This window comes from Triticum dicoccoides, chromosome 6A (assembly GCF_002162155.2).
Source record: "Triticum dicoccoides isolate Atlit2015 ecotype Zavitan chromosome 6A, WEW_v2.0, whole genome shotgun sequence".
NCBI lineage: Eukaryota > Viridiplantae > Streptophyta > Magnoliopsida > Poales > Poaceae > Triticum > Triticum dicoccoides.
The window spans coordinates 163,065,470-163,081,621 of record NC_041390.1 but is presented as its reverse complement, the minus strand read 5'-3'; positions in this window follow the sequence as shown (position 1 = coordinate 163,081,621).

Genomic DNA, 16,152 nt, shown 5'->3' with positions numbered 1-16,152 from the left:
GGGGCGGCGGCGTCTAGGGTTAGGGCGGGGCTGGGTGGCTCGGGGCTTCGCTCCCCCGGCTTATGAAGGCCGGCCGGGCTAGAATCCGGGTCGGGTACGGCCTGGCTAGGTCGGTTCGTTTTATATATATTTGGGGCCTAAATGCAATTTTGAAAAATGTGTATTTTTCCTAAATTCAAATAAAACAGCGAAAAACTCCAAAATAAAAATCTTATTTGATTTTTTATTAAATCCTCAATATTCCTTTAATTTGGGAAAGTCATTTATTCCCTCTCACTTATTTTTATAATTGGAATTATTGAAGATAAAATAATTAAATCAAATGATCCTATTTCAAAATTTGAGAAAACCCCAAATATAAAATAACGAAATCCCAACTCTCTCCATGGGTCCTTGAGTTGCGTAGGATTTCTAGGATCAAGCCAAAATGTAAATAAAATGTGATATGCAATGATGATCTATGTATAACATTCCAAATTGAAAATTTAGGATGTTACATACTTTGAAGCACAAGTGTGGAAAAAGGATAGTAACATTGTCCCTTCTCTCTTTTTCTCTCATTTTTTTATTTGGGCCTTCTTTCTTCTTCTTTTTTGGCCTCTTTTCTTCTTATTTTTTCATCCGAAGTCTCATCCCGACTTGTGGGGGAATCATAGTCTCCATCATCCTTTCCTCACTGGGACAATGCTCTAATAATGATGATCATCACACTTCTTTTTTACTTACAACTCAAGAATTACAACTCAATAATTAGAACAAAATATGAGTCTATGTGAATGCCTCTGGCGGTGTACCGGGATGTGCAATGAATCAAGAGTGACAAGTATGAAAAAAATTATGAAAGGTGGCTTTGCCACAAATACGATGTCAACTACATGATCATGAATGGCAATATGACAATGATGAAGCGTATCATAACAAACAGAACGGTGGAAAGTTGCATGGCAATATATCTCGGAATGGCAATGGAAATGCCATAATAGGTAGGTATGGTGGCTGTTTTGAGGAAGGTATATGGTGGGTTTATGATACCGGCGAAAAGTGTGCGGTAATAGAGAGGCTAGCAAATGTGGAAGGGAGAGGGTGCGTATAATCCATGGACTCAACATTAGTCATAAAGAACTCACATACTTATTGCAGAAATCTATTAGTTATCGAAACAAAGTACTACACACATGCTCCTAGGGGGATAGATTGGTAGGAAAAGACCATCTCTCGTCCCCGACCGCCACTCATAAGGAAGGTAATCGATAAATAAATCATGCTCCGACTTCATCACATAACTGTTCACCATACGTGCATGATACGGGAATCACAAACTTCAACACAAGTATTTCTCAAATTCACAACTACTCAACTAGCATGACTCTAATATCACCATCTCCATATCTCGAAACAATTATCATGTATCAAACTTCTCATAGTATTCAATGCACTTATATGGAAGTTTTTATTATTCCTAAAAGCAAATTACCATGCTGTTCTATAGGACTCTCAAAATAATATAAGTGAAGCATGAGAGATCAATAATTTCTATAAAATAATACCACCACCGTGCACTAAAAGATATAAGTGAAGCACTAGAGCAAAAACTATATAGCTCAAAAGATATAAGTGAAGTACATAGAGTATTCTAATAAATTCCGATTCATGTGTGTCTCTCTCAAAATGTGTGTACAGCAAGTATGATTGTCGTAAACTAAAAAGCAAAGACTCAAATCATACAAGATTCTCCAAGCAAAACACATATCATGTGGTGAATAAAAATATAGCTCCAAGTAAAGTTACCGATGAACGAAGACAAAAGAGGGGATGCCTTCCGGGGCATCCCCAAGCTTAGGCTTTTTGATATCCTTGGATTTACCTTGGGGTGCCTTGGGCGTCCCAAATCTTAGGCTCTTTCAACTCCTTGTCCCATAATCCATCAAATCTTTACCAAAAACTTGAAAACTTCACAACACAAAACTTAAAAAGAAAATCTCGTGAGTTCCGTTAGCGAAAGAAAACAAAACACCACTTCAAGGTACTGTAATGAACTCATTCTTTATTTATATTGGTGTTAAACCTAATTTATTCCAACTTGTCTATGGTTTATAAACTATTTACTACCCATAGATTCATCAAAATAAGCAAACAACACATGAAAAACAGAATCTGTTAAAAACAGAAAAGTCTGTAGTAATCTGTAGCTAGCGCAAGATCTGGAGCCCCAAAAATTCTAAAATAAATTTCTTGACGTGAGGAATTTATCTATTAATCATCTGCAAAAATAATTAACTAAATAGCACTTTCAAAATAAAAATGGCAGCAGTTCTCGTGAGAGCTAAAGTTTCTGTTTTTTACAGCAAGATTAACAAGACTTTCCCCAAGTCTTCCCAACGGTTCTACTTGGCACAAACACTAATTAAACACAAAAAACACAACCAAAACAGAGGCTAGATAAATTATTTATTACTAAACAGGAGCAAAAAGCAAGGAATAAAAATAAAATTGGGTTGCCTCCCAACAAGCGCTATCGTTTAACGCCCCTAGCTAGGCATAAAAGCAAGGATAGATCTAGGTATTGCCATCTTTGGCAGGCAATCCATAAGTGGCTCTCATAATAGATTCATATGGTAATATAATTTTATTTCTAGGGAAGTGTTACATGTCTTTCCTTAACGGAAACTGGAATCTATATTCCCTTCCTTCATATCAATAACTGCATCAATCGTTCTAAGGAAAGGTTTACCAAGAATAATAGGATATGAAGGATTGCAATCTATATCAAGAACAATGAAATCTACGGGCACATAATTCCTATTTGCAACAATAAGAACATCATTAATTTTTCCCATAGGTTTCTTAATAGTGGAATCCGCAAGGTGCAAGTTTAAAGAACAATCATCATATTCACGGAAACCTAGCAAATCACACAAAGTTTTTGGGATCATGGAAACACTAGCACCCAAATCACACAAAGCATAGCATTCATGATCTTTAATTTTAATTTAATAGTAGGTTCCCACTCATTATAAAGTTTTCTAGGGATAGAAACTTCCAACTCAAGATTTTCTTCATAAGATTGCATCAAAGCATCGATGATATGTTTAGTAAAAGCTTTATTTTGACTATAAGCATGAGCATAATTTAGCACGGATTGCAACAAGGAAATACAATCTATCAAAGATCAATTATCATAATTAAATTCCTAGAAATCCAAGATAGTGGATTCATTGCTATTTAAAGTTTTACCTCTTCAGTCCCACTTTTATCAATTTTTGCATTAAGATCTAAAAACTTCGAATCATTGGACGCCTTTTAACTAAAGTTGACTCATCTCTAGTCCCATCATTATCAAGATTCATATTGTAAAACAAAGATTTAATAGGGGACACATCAATCACTTTTAGATCTTCATCTTTATTATCTAACTCTTCTGGTTTAGCGGCCATCTTATTAACTAAAGTGGCATGCTTATCAGAAATTTGGGCAATTATTTTTTCAAGATGAGCAAACTGAGATTTCAAACCATACAATTCCTTAGACATATCATCGAGCTCTTTATTCATGAAACTGGTAAAACCTTTTTGTTCTTTAAGCTCGTTTCTAAAGAAATTATTATGCTCAAACTGCAAGGACATAAAACTTCTAACATTGTTTTCGATTTCTTCCAACCTTCTAAGGTGAGGATCAACACCTTTTGGTAAAAGCCATAAGGGCAACAAGAGACAAGCGAAAAAGAACCAAACAGAAAAGAGGGGGTGAATAAAACGGCAAGGGTGAAGTGGGGGAGAGGAAAACGAGAGGCAAATGGCAAATAATGTAATGCGAAGAATAAGAGTTGTGATGGGTACTTGGTATGTCTTGACTTGGCATAGATCTCCCCGGCAACGGCGCCATAAATCCTTCTTTCTACCTCTTGAGCATGCGTTGGTTTTCCCTTGAGGAGGAAAGGGTGATGCATCAAATCAGCGTAAGTATTTCCCTCAGTGTTTGAGAACCAAGGTATCAATCCAGTAGGAGACCACGCGTGAGTCACCTCGTACCTACACAAACAAATAAGAACCTCGCAACCAACGCGATAAAGGGGTTGTCAATCCCTTCTTGGCCACTTGCAAGAGTGAGATCTGATAGAGAGAATAATATTAAGATAAATATTTTTGGTATTTTTATGATATAGATTGAAAGTAAAGATTGCAAAATAAAATAGATTGGAAACTTATATGATAGAGAATAGACTCGGGGGGCATAGGTTTCACTAGTGGCTTCTCTCAAGATAGCATAAGTATTACAGTGGGTGAACAAATTAATGTCGAGCAATTGATAGAAAAGCGAATAATTATGAGAATATCTAGGTATGATCATGTATATAGGCATCACGATGGTGACAAGTAGACTGACTCCTGCCTGCTGATACATCTCCGTCGTATCTACTTTTCTAAACACTTTTTCCCTTGTTTTGGACTCTAACTTGCATGATTTGAATGGAACTAACCCGGACTGACACTGTTTTCAGCAGAATTGCCATGGTGTTATTTTTGTGCAGAAATAAAAGTTCTCGGAATGACCTAAAAATCAACGGAGATTATTTTTGGAATATATAAAAAATACTGGAAGAAGAATCCATGTCAGGGGGCACACCCTATCCATGAGGGTGGGGGCGCGCCTTCCCCCCTGGGCGCGCCCCCTGCCTCGTGGGCCCCCTGATGCTCTACCGACCTCAACTCCAACTCCATATATTTGTGTTCGGGGAGAAAAAATCAGAGAGAAGGATTAATCACGTTTTACAATATGGAGCCGCCACCAAGCACTAAACTCTCTCGGGAGGGCTGATCTGGAGTCCGTTCGGGGCTCCGAAGAGGGGAATTCGTCGCCATCGTCATCATCAACCTTCCTCCATCACCAATTTCATGATGCTCACCGCCATGCGTGAGTAATTCCATCGTAGGCTTGCTGGACGGTGATGGGTTGGATGAGATTTATCATGTAATCGAGTTAGTTTTGTTAGGGTTTGATCCCTAGTATCCACTATGTTCTGAGAATGATGTTGACTTTGCTATGCTTAATGCTTGTCACTAGGGCCCGAGTGTCATGATTTCAGATCTGAACCTATTTTGTTTTCATGAATATATGTGAGTTCTTGATCCTATCTTGCAAGTCTATAGTCACCTATTATGTGTTATGATCCGTTAACCCCGAAGTGACAATAATCGGGATACTTACTGGTGATGACCGTAGTTTGAGGAGTTTATGTATTCACTATGTGTTAATGCTTTGGTCTTGTACTCTATTAAAAGGAGGCCTTAATATCCCTTAGTTTCCAATAGGACCCCGCTGCCACGGGAGGGTGCTACCTCTTGAGCATGCATTGGTTTTCCCTTGAAGAGGAAAGGGTGATGCAGCAAAGCAGCGTAAGTATTTCCCTTAGTTTTTGAGAACCAAGGTATCAATCCAGTAGGAGATCATGCGCGAGTCACCTCGTACCTATACAAACAAATAAGAACCTCGCAACCAATGCGACAAAGAGGTTGCCAATCCCTTCTCGGCCACTTGCAAGAGTGAGATCTGATAGATATAATAATAATAAGATAATTTTTTTGGTATTTTTATGATATAGATTGAAAGTAAAGATTGCAAAATAAAATAGATTGGAAACTTATATGATAGAGAATAGACCCAGGGGGCATAGGTTTCACTAGTGGCTTCTCTCAAGATAGCATAAGTATTAGAGTGGGTGAAAAAATTACTGTCGAGCAATTGATAGAAAAGCGAATAATTATGAGAATATCTAGGTATGATCATGTATATAGGCATCACGTCCGTGACAAGTAGACCGACTCCTGCCTGCTGCTACCTCTTGAGCACTGCGTTGGTTTTCCCTTGAAGAGGAAAGGGTGATGCAGTAAAGTAGCGTACGTATTTCCCTCAGTTTTTGAGAACCAAGGTATCAATCCAGTAGGAGATCACGCTCAAGTCCCACGCACCAACACAAACAAATAAGAACCTCGCAACCAATGCGATAAAGGGGTTGTCAAGCCCTTCTCGGTCACTTACGAGAGTGAGATCTGATAGATATGATAAGATAATATTTTTGGTATTTTTATGATAAAGATGCAAAGTAAAATAAAAGGCAAAATAAATAACTAAGTATTGGAAGATTAATATGATGGAAGATAGACCCGGGGGCCATAGGTTTCACTAGTGGCTTCTCTCAAGAGCATAAGTATTACGGTGGGTAAACGAATTACTGTCGAGCAATTGATAGAATTGAGCATAGTTATGAGAATATCTAGGTATGATCATGTATATAGGCATCATGTCCGAGACAAGTAGACCGACTCCTGCCTGCATCTACTACTATTACTACACATGTCGACCGCTATCTAGCATGCATCTAGAGTATTAAGTTCAAGAGAACAGAGTAATGCTTTAAGGAAGATGACATGATGTAGAGGGATAAACTCATGTAATATGATATAAACCCCATCTTTTTATCCTCGATGGCAACAATACAATACGTATCGGTTCCCTTTCTGCCACTAGGATCGAACACCGCAAGATTGAACCCAAAGCTAAGCACTTCTCCCATTGCAAGAAAGATCAATCTAGTAGGCCAAACCAAACTGATAATTCGAAGAGACTTGCAAAGATAAACCAATCATACATAAAAGAATTCATAGGAGAATCAAATATTGTTCATAGATAATCTGGATCATAAACCCACAATTCATCGGATCTCGACAAACACACCGCAAAAGAAGATTACATCGAATAGATCTCCAAGAAAATCGAGGAGAACTTTGTATTGAGATCCAAAGAGAGAGAAGAAGCCATCTAGCTAATAATTATGGACCCGTAGGTCTGAAGTAAACTACTCACACATCACTGGAGAGGCCATGGAGTTGGTGTAGAGGCCCTCCATGATCAATGCCCCCTCCGGTGGAGCTCCAAAAAAGGCCCCGAGATGGGATCTCTTGAGTACAGAAGGTTGTGGCGGTGGAATTAGGTTTTCGTGGTGCTCCTGGATGTTTGGAGGTACATGGATATATATAGGAGGAAGAAGTACGTCGATGGAGCAACGGAGGGCCCACGAGGGTGGAGGGTGCGCCCAGGGGGTAGGCGCGCCCCCTGCCTCGTGCCTTCCTCCCTTGTTTCACCTATCTTTGTTACTGATAAGGATTAGGATTTCTCTGTTGATCCTGAGTTAATTACTTTGGTTGAATTTGATCCTTTCTATGGCTATGTATCTGAAACTGTTGTGGCACATCTTACTAAATTAAATGATATAGCTACCCTGTTCACTAATGATGAGAAAAATCGCTATTTTTATATCCTTAAATTATTTCCGTTCTCATTAAAGGGTGATGCTAAGATATGGTTTAATTCTCTTGATCCTGGCTGTGCGCGTAGTCCCCAGGATATGATTTACTATTTCTCTGCTAAATATTTCCCCGCGCATAAGAAACAAGCTGCTTTAAGGGAAATATATAATTTTGTGCAAATTGAAGAAGAGAGTCTCCCACAAGCTTGGGGGAGGCTTCTCCAATTACTTAATGTTTTTCCTGATCATCCTCTCAAGAAGAAGGAAATACTTGATATCTTTTATAATGGACTAACCGATGCTTCCAGAGACCACCTGGATAGTTATGCTGGTTGTGTCTTCAGGGAAAGAACCATTGATCAAGCTGAAATTCTATTGAATAATATGTTGACTAATGAAAATAATTGGACACTTCCTGAACGAACTCCTAAGCCAACTCCGAAGAAAAGGGATATTCTATTTCTCAGTCCTGAAGATATGCAAGAGTGATATGTCTCCAACGTATCTATAATTTTTGATTGCTTTATGCTATATTATATTCTGTTTTGGATGATTATGGGATTTGTTATACACTTTTATATTTTTTGGGGACTAACCTATTAACCGGAGGCCCAGCCCAAAATTGTTGTTTTTTTGCCTATTTCAGAGTTTCGCAGAAAAAGAATATCAAACGGAGTCCAAACAGAATGAAACCTTCGGGAACGTGATTTTCGGAACGAACGTGACTCGGACCCTACGTCAAGAAAGCTAACAGGAAGGCATGAGGAAGGGAGGCGCGCCTACCCCCCCCCCCCCAGGCGCGCCCTCCACCCTTGTGGGGCCCACGTTGCTCCACCGACGTACTTCTTCCTCCTATATATACCTACGTACCCCCAAACTACCAGATACGGAGCCAAAAACCTAATTCCATCGCCGCAACCTTCTGTACCCGTGAGATCCCATCTTGGGGCCTTTTTCGGAGCTCCACCAAAGGGGGCATCGATCACGAAGGGCTTCTACCTCAACACCATAGCCTCTCCGATGATGTGTGAGTAGTTTACCTCAGACCTTCAGGTCCATAGTTATTAGCTAGATGGCTTCTTCTCTCTCTTTGGATCTCAATACAAAGTTCTCCACGATTCTTGTGGAGATCTATTCGATGTAATCTTCTTTTGCGGTGTTTTTGTTGAGACCGATGAATTGTGGGTTTATGATCAAGTTTATCTATGAACAATATTTGAATCTTCTCTGAATTCTTTTATGTATGATTGGTTATCTTTGCAAGTCTCTTCTAATTATCAGTTTGGTTGGGCCTACTAGATCGATCTTCCTTGCAATGAGAGAAGTGCTTAGCTTTGGGTTCAATCTTGCGGTGTCCTTTCCCAGTGACAGTAGGGGCAGCAAGGCACGTATTGTATTGTTGCCTTCGAGGATAACAAGATGGGGTTTATATCATATTGCATGAGTTTATCCCTCTACATCATGTCATCTTACTTAAAGCGTTACTATGTTGTTTTGAACTTAATACTCTAGATGCATGCTAGATAGCGGTTGATGTGTGGAGTAATAGTAGTAGATGCAGGCAAGAGTCGGTCTACTTGTCTCGGACGTGATGCCTATATACATGATCATACCTAGATATTCTCATAACTATGCTCAACTCTGTCAATTGCTCAACAGTAATTTGTTTACCCACTGTAGTACTTATGCTCTCAAGAGAAGCCACTAGTGAAACCTATGGCCCCCGGGTCTATTTTCCATCATATTATTCTCCCGTTAACAAGCTATTTCTGGTGTCATTTTATTTCGCTTTATTTACTTTTCATCTTTATCAAAAAATACCAAACATATTATCTTATCATATCTATCAGATCTCACTTTCATAAGTGACCGTGAAGGGACTGACAACCCCTTTATTGCGTTGGTTGCAAGGATTTTATTTGTTTGTGTAGGTGCGAGGGACTCGTGCGTGGCCTCCTACTGGATTAATACCTTGGTTCTAAAAAACTGAGGGAAATACTTACGCTACTTTACCGCATCACCCTTTCCTCTTCAAGGGAATACCAACGCAGTGCTCAAGAGGTAGCAAAGAGGCAAAGAAATCTATGAAAGAAAAAGATATTAAAGCTGAAGATGTTAAGAATTTACCTCCTATTGAAGAAATACATGGTCTTAATTTGCCGCCTGTTGAAGAAATACATGGTCTTGATAACCCGACACATGTAGTAAAGGTAAATTCTCTCTATAGATATGATAAAGCTGAAATCCCTCCTGCTAAGTTTGCTAGCCAATGTTTGGATGAATTTGATAACTTTATGGTTAAACAAGAAGACTTCAATGCTTATGTTGGTAGACAATTGAAACATAATGCTTACATGATTGAACACTTGAGTGATTATATGGCTAATGTTAAAGGTGAACTTAAACTTATTAGTAAACATGCTTCTATGGCTACCACTCAAGTAGAACAAGTACTTAAAGCTCAGAATGATTTGCTCGATGAATTGAATAGTAAAAATAATGACTTTGCTGTTAGAGTTGCAACCAGAGGAGGTAAAGTGACCCAGGAACCTTTCTATCCTGAGGGCCATCCTAAGAGAATTGAGCAAGATTCTCAGAGAGCTAATGTAGATGCACCTAGTCCTTCTAAAAGGAAGAAAAAGAAAAATGACAGGACTTTGCATGCTTCTAGTGAACCTGTTGTAGACACACCTGAGAATCCCAATGATATTTCTATTTTTGATGCTGAAACACAATCTGGTAATGAACATGAACCTAGTGATAATGTTAATAATGATGTTCATGTTGATGCTCAACCTAGCAATGATAATGATGTAGAAATTGAACCTGCTGTTGATCTTGATAACCCACAATCAAAGAATCAATGTTATGATAAGAGAGACTTTGTTGCTAGGAAGCACGGTAAGGAAAGAGAACCATGGGTTCAGAAACCCATGTCTTTTCCTCCTAAACCATCCAAGAAAAAGGATGATGAGGATTTTGAGCGCTTTGCTGAAATGATTAGACCTATATTTTTGCGTATGTGTTTGACTGACATGCTTAAAATGAATCCTTATGCTAAATATATAAAGGAAATAGTTACTAATAAAAGAAAGATACCGAAAGCTGAAATTTCCACCATGCTTGCTAATTATACTTTTAAGGGTGGAATACCAAAGAAACTTGGAGATCCAAGGGTACCCACTATACCATGCTCCATTAAAAGAAACTATGTTAAAACTGCTTTATGTGATCTTGGAGCCGGTGTTAGTGTTATGCCTCTCTCTTTATATCGTAGACTCGACTTGAATAAGTTGACACCTACTGAAATATCTTTGCAAATGGCTGATAAATCAACTGCTATACCTGTCGGTATTTGTGAGGATGTGCCTGTAGTGGTTGCAAACGTTACTATTTTAACGGACTTTGTTATTCTTGATATTCCTGAGGACGATAGTATGTCTATTATTCTTGGAAGACCCTTTTTGAATACTGCAAGGGCTGTTATTGATTGCACCAACGGCAATGTCACTTTTCATGTTAATGGCAATGAACACACGGTACACTTTCCGAGGAAACAACCTCAAGTTCATTGTATAAACTCTATTGGAAAAATTCCATCGATTATTTTTGGAGGTTTTGAATTTACTCTACCTACTGTCAAGAAGAAATATGATATTCTTATTGTTGGGGACATGCATATCCCCGTTGAGGTAACCAAGTGTTATTAGAAAATTCTCCGGTTTCATGTTATTCGAAATGAGTTTGTTAACAAGACCTGATCAACCTTGTTAGTGGATTCCTTTTGATGAGCATGAGATGGATGAAGTTAGAAAACACAACTCTCTGTACCCTCTTTTTAATTTCTGTTATTTATATTAAATAAAGCAAAAATAGTATATTCTGCCTGTTTTCTGAATTATCAATGCAATAAAAAATACCCCAAAAATAAAAGTTCTCCAAATGCCCTGAAAATTAAATATGTTTTTTCTAGAATATTTGAGAATATCTGGCACTGAGAACACAGCAGGGGGAGCAAGCACCTGGCCACGAGGGTCCAGGGCACGCCCACCCCCTGGGCGTGCCCCCTACCTCGTGGGCCCATGGTGGCTCCCCTCCACTTATTCCAATTACCAGACACTCCTTCTTCCTCCCAAAAAAATCACCAACCAGCTCAAACCCGAGTCCAAGCTCATTTTGCTGCCATTTTCGATCTCCTTGCTCAAAGCTCCATTCACAAAACTGCTTTGGGGGATTGTTCCTTGGTATGTGACTCCTCCAATGGTCCAATTAGTTTTTGTTCTAGTGCTTCATTCATTGCAAATTTTTGCTGCTTGGGTGACCCTGTTCTTGAGCTTGCATGTCAAATTTATATGGTCAAAAGTAGTCTTAATGCATGATATAGCCTCTAGGCACTTGTAGGAGTAGTTTCTATCAATTTTGTTGAGTTTGGTTCACTTTTATTTCGAGTTACTAAAAATTTCAAAAAAAATTCAGAGGAAGAAATATGTTTAGGAAAATGTACCAAGGTGGTTATTCAAGGAAGCAAGGACCTAGGCCCGCAATACGCGATGCGGACGAGGAACCACCAAGAGACGCTCAAGTGCGGCCTTGTGAATGGCCGTCAGAGGTTTCATGATCCAAGCAGGAATTAAAGACGAATTTGATGCATATGTGCGTAATGCTGATCTGGAGAGCTTCGAGGCAGATAAGTGCCGTCAATACCTCTATTTAACTGATTCATTTGTGAGAAGGTTTAAATTCTCATCATCATGCAATTATCAAACTGTCCTGTTTGATCTTTATGATAAATCTTATACCATGGACTTAGAAGATTTTAACACTGCTTGTAAACTCCCTCAGTGGGGTGATGTAAGTGAACCTCGCAAATCTAAATTTATAGATTTTCTTGCTAGTATTACAGTGGGGGAATCTAGAGATGTAACACAAGCCACCATAGGGAGCATTTATTTTCCTGCTATACATTATTTTGCTCTCTTCATAGGTAGATGCATAAATGGTAAAGATGAAGCATGTCACATGTGTGTACCTGATCTTAGCGTTCTCAGGAGCGTTGTTTTAGGAGATAAACAATACAACTTGGGGGCTATAGTTGCACGTAAGTTGCATAATAATCGTATTCATGGAGATTTCTTTGGTGGAATTTATGCAACTCGTATAGCTAACTTTCTTGAGATACCCATACGTGGAGATGATATTGAGTTGCCTCCTTCTTATCTAGATTATGATGCTATGGTTCGTCATCAGTTTGTTGAGAGGAACGATCAGTTCCTCCGGTACCAACTAATCTTTGGCAGACGACACACCTATCACGTCGCTCTCCCTGCTCCTACTTTCTTTGACTTTCAGGCAAAGGGGAGATATGTTATAACCAGGGAGGAGGCGACCGAGTACGAGAGGAGGGCGGAGACAGCTCGACTCCAAGCTGCAGCTCATCAGGCAATTGTCGCTGCATCTTAGTACGACTCCAACTACAACTTTGGATATCCGCCAGGCCAGCCGTGGCCATAGACCAACTTAGGCCAAAAGCCTAAACTTGGGGGAGTATGTATCTCTCACCGACATTATATTCATGTTCACACACTCATGCCAGTTGTCGGTTCTCATACTTTTTCATTGTAATATCCATGCTAGTTTATTTCCCTTTTTATGATTTCTTCTAGTGTGTTTAATAAACCTTAAGAAAAACTAAAAAAATAGTTGTAGATTTTAGATAGTTTACTTTCCATGCTTGTAGTAGTAGTAACTAAAAGAAAACCCAAAAAGATTTCTTGTTCTTCTTTTCCTTGTTGGGAGCTTTCCTGTGTAAATAGTTTTGTTTCTTTTCTTTGGGGGTCGAGAGGAGAAGATCATAATGAAAATGTTGAAGTGGCTCTCATATGCATTATTGTTGATCTAACAAAGAGCCCATATTACCTTGTCTTCTCTCTTGAATTGAATGCTTGCAGATTCTAGCTTAGTCCGATGCACGTGCACTATTATTATTATCCACACTATTTTGTCGTGCAAGTGAAAGGCAATAATGACGATATATGATGAACTTATTGAGATGAGAAAAGCTGGTATGAACTCGACCTCTCTTGTTTTTGTAAATATGATTAGTTCATCATTCCTGATTCAGCCTATTATGAATAAACATGTTTGCAATGACAATTAGAGATTATAGTTGCTTATGCCATGCTTAATTAGCTAGGAGTTTATAATGGTTTACCTTGCGTGCCAACATGCTATTAAAATGGTTGTGATGTGGTATGATAGGGTGGTATCCTCTTTTGAACGATTCGAGTGGCTTGACTTGGCACATGTTCACGCATGTAGTTGAAACAAAATCAACATAGCCTCTATGATATTTATGTTCATGGTGCATTATATCCTACTCATGCTTGCATTCGGTGTTGATTAATTTTAATGCATGTTCATGACTGTTGCCGCTCTCTAGATGGCCGCTTCCCAGTCTTTTTCTAGCGTTCACTTGTACTAAGCGGGAATACTGCTTGTGCATCCAATTCCATAAACCCCAAATTTACTCCATATGAGTCCACCATACCTACCTATATACGGTATCTACCTGCCGTTCCAAGTAAATTTGTATGTGCCAAACTCTAAACCTTCAAATAAACATCCTGTTTTGTATGCTCGAATAGCTCATGTATCAACTAGGGATGTTTGTATCTTCCATGCTAGGCGGGTTAATCTCAAGAGGAGTGGACTCCGCTCCTCACTCACGAGAAAATGGCTGGTCACCGGGATGCCCAGTCCCATGCTTTATGCAAATCAAATCAAAATAACTGCAAACAAAACTCCCCCGGGACTCTAGTTAGTTGGAGGCACTTGTTGTTTCGAGCAAGCCATGGATTGATGCTTGTTGGTGGAGGGAGCGTATAAACTTTACCATTCTGTTTGGGAACCGCCTATAATGTGTGTAGCATGGAAGATATCGAGATCTCTCGGTTGTTATGTTGACAATGAATGCATACCGCTCAAAATATTATTCTTATGTATTTCAAAACCGAGCTCTAGCACCTCTACAAATCCCTGCTTCCCTCTACGAAGGGCCTATCTATTTACTTTTATGTTGAGTCATCATCCTCTTATTAAAAAGCACCAGTTCGAGAGCACCACTGTCATTTTCATTCATTACTATTAGTTTACATTGAGTATGACTTGATTAGATCTCTTTTGCCATGAATTACAATGTCTAGTCAGTCCTTGATCTTTAAAGGTTCTCTGCATTTATGATTTGCGGTCTCAGAAAGGCTAGCGAGATACCATCTTGTCATATCATATCATGATTGTTTTGAGGAAGTGTTGTCATCCAAGATTTATTATTATTGCTCGCTAGTTGATTATGGCATTGATATGAGTAAACATGAGACCTAAATGTTATTGTGAATATGGTTAGTTCATAATCTTTGCTGAAAACTTGAATATTGGCTTTACATATTTACAACTAGAAGAGCAAACCGAGTTTGTAAAAGTTTTTCTTTATCACTTTCAGTGTATCAACTGAATTGTTTCAGGACAAGCAAAGGTTTAAGCTTGGGGGAGTTGATACGTCTCTGTCATATCTATTTTTCCAAACACTTTTGCCCTTGTTTTGGACTCTAACTTGCATGGTTTGAATGGAACTAACCCGGACTGACGTTGTTTTCAGCAGAATTGCCATGGTGTTATTTTTGTGCAGAAATAAAAGTTCTTGGAATGACCTGAAAATCAACGGATAATTATTTTGGAATATATAAAAATACTGGAAGAAGAATCCATGTCAGGGGGGCCTCCACCTCTCCACGAGGGTGGGGGCGCGCCCCCTGCCTCGTGGGCCCCCTGATGCTCCACCGACCTCAACTCCAACTCCATATATTCGTGTTCGGGGAGAAAAAATCAGAGAGAACTATTCATTGTGTTTTACGATACGGAGCCACCGCCAAGCCCTAAACTCTCTTGGGAGGGCTGATCTGGAGTCCGTTCGGGGCTCTGGAGAGGGGAATCCGTCGTCATCGTCATCATCAACCTTCCTCCATCACCAATTTCATGATGCTCACCGCCGTGTGTGAGTAATTCCATCGTAGGCTTGCTGGACGATGATGGGGTTGGATGAGATTTATCATGTAATCGAGTTAGTTTTGTTAGGGTTTGATCCCTAGTATCCACTATGTTCTGAGATTGATGTTGTTATAACTTTGCTATGCCTAATGCTTGTCACTAGGGCCCGAGTGCCATGATTTCAGATCTGAACCTATTATGTTTTCATTAATATATGAGAGTTCTTGATCCTATCTTGCAAGTCTATAGTCACCTATTATGTGTTATGATCCGTTAACCCCGAAGTGACAATAATCGGGATACTTACTGGTGATGACCGTAGTTTGAGGAGTTCATGTATTCACTATGTGTTAATGCTTTGGCCCAGTACTCTACTAAAAGGAGGCCTTAATATCCCTTAGTTTCCAATAGGACCCCGCTACCGCGGGAGGGTAGGACAAAAGATGTCATGCAAGTTCTTTTCCATAAGCATGTATGACTATATTCAGAATGCATGCCTACATTACATTGATGAATTGGAGCTAGTTTGGTGTCACCCTATGTTATGACTGTTACATGATCGATCACATCCGACATAATTCTCTATCACCGATCCAATGCCTATGAGCTTTTCATATATTGTTCTTCGCTTATTACTTTTCCGCTGCTACTGTTACAATCACTACAAAACCCAAAAATATTACTTTTGCTACCGTTACCTTTTGCCACCGTTACCACTACTATCATATTACTTTGCTACTAAACACTTTGTTGCAGATATTAAGTTATCCAGGTGTGGTTGAATTGACAACTCAACTGCTAATACT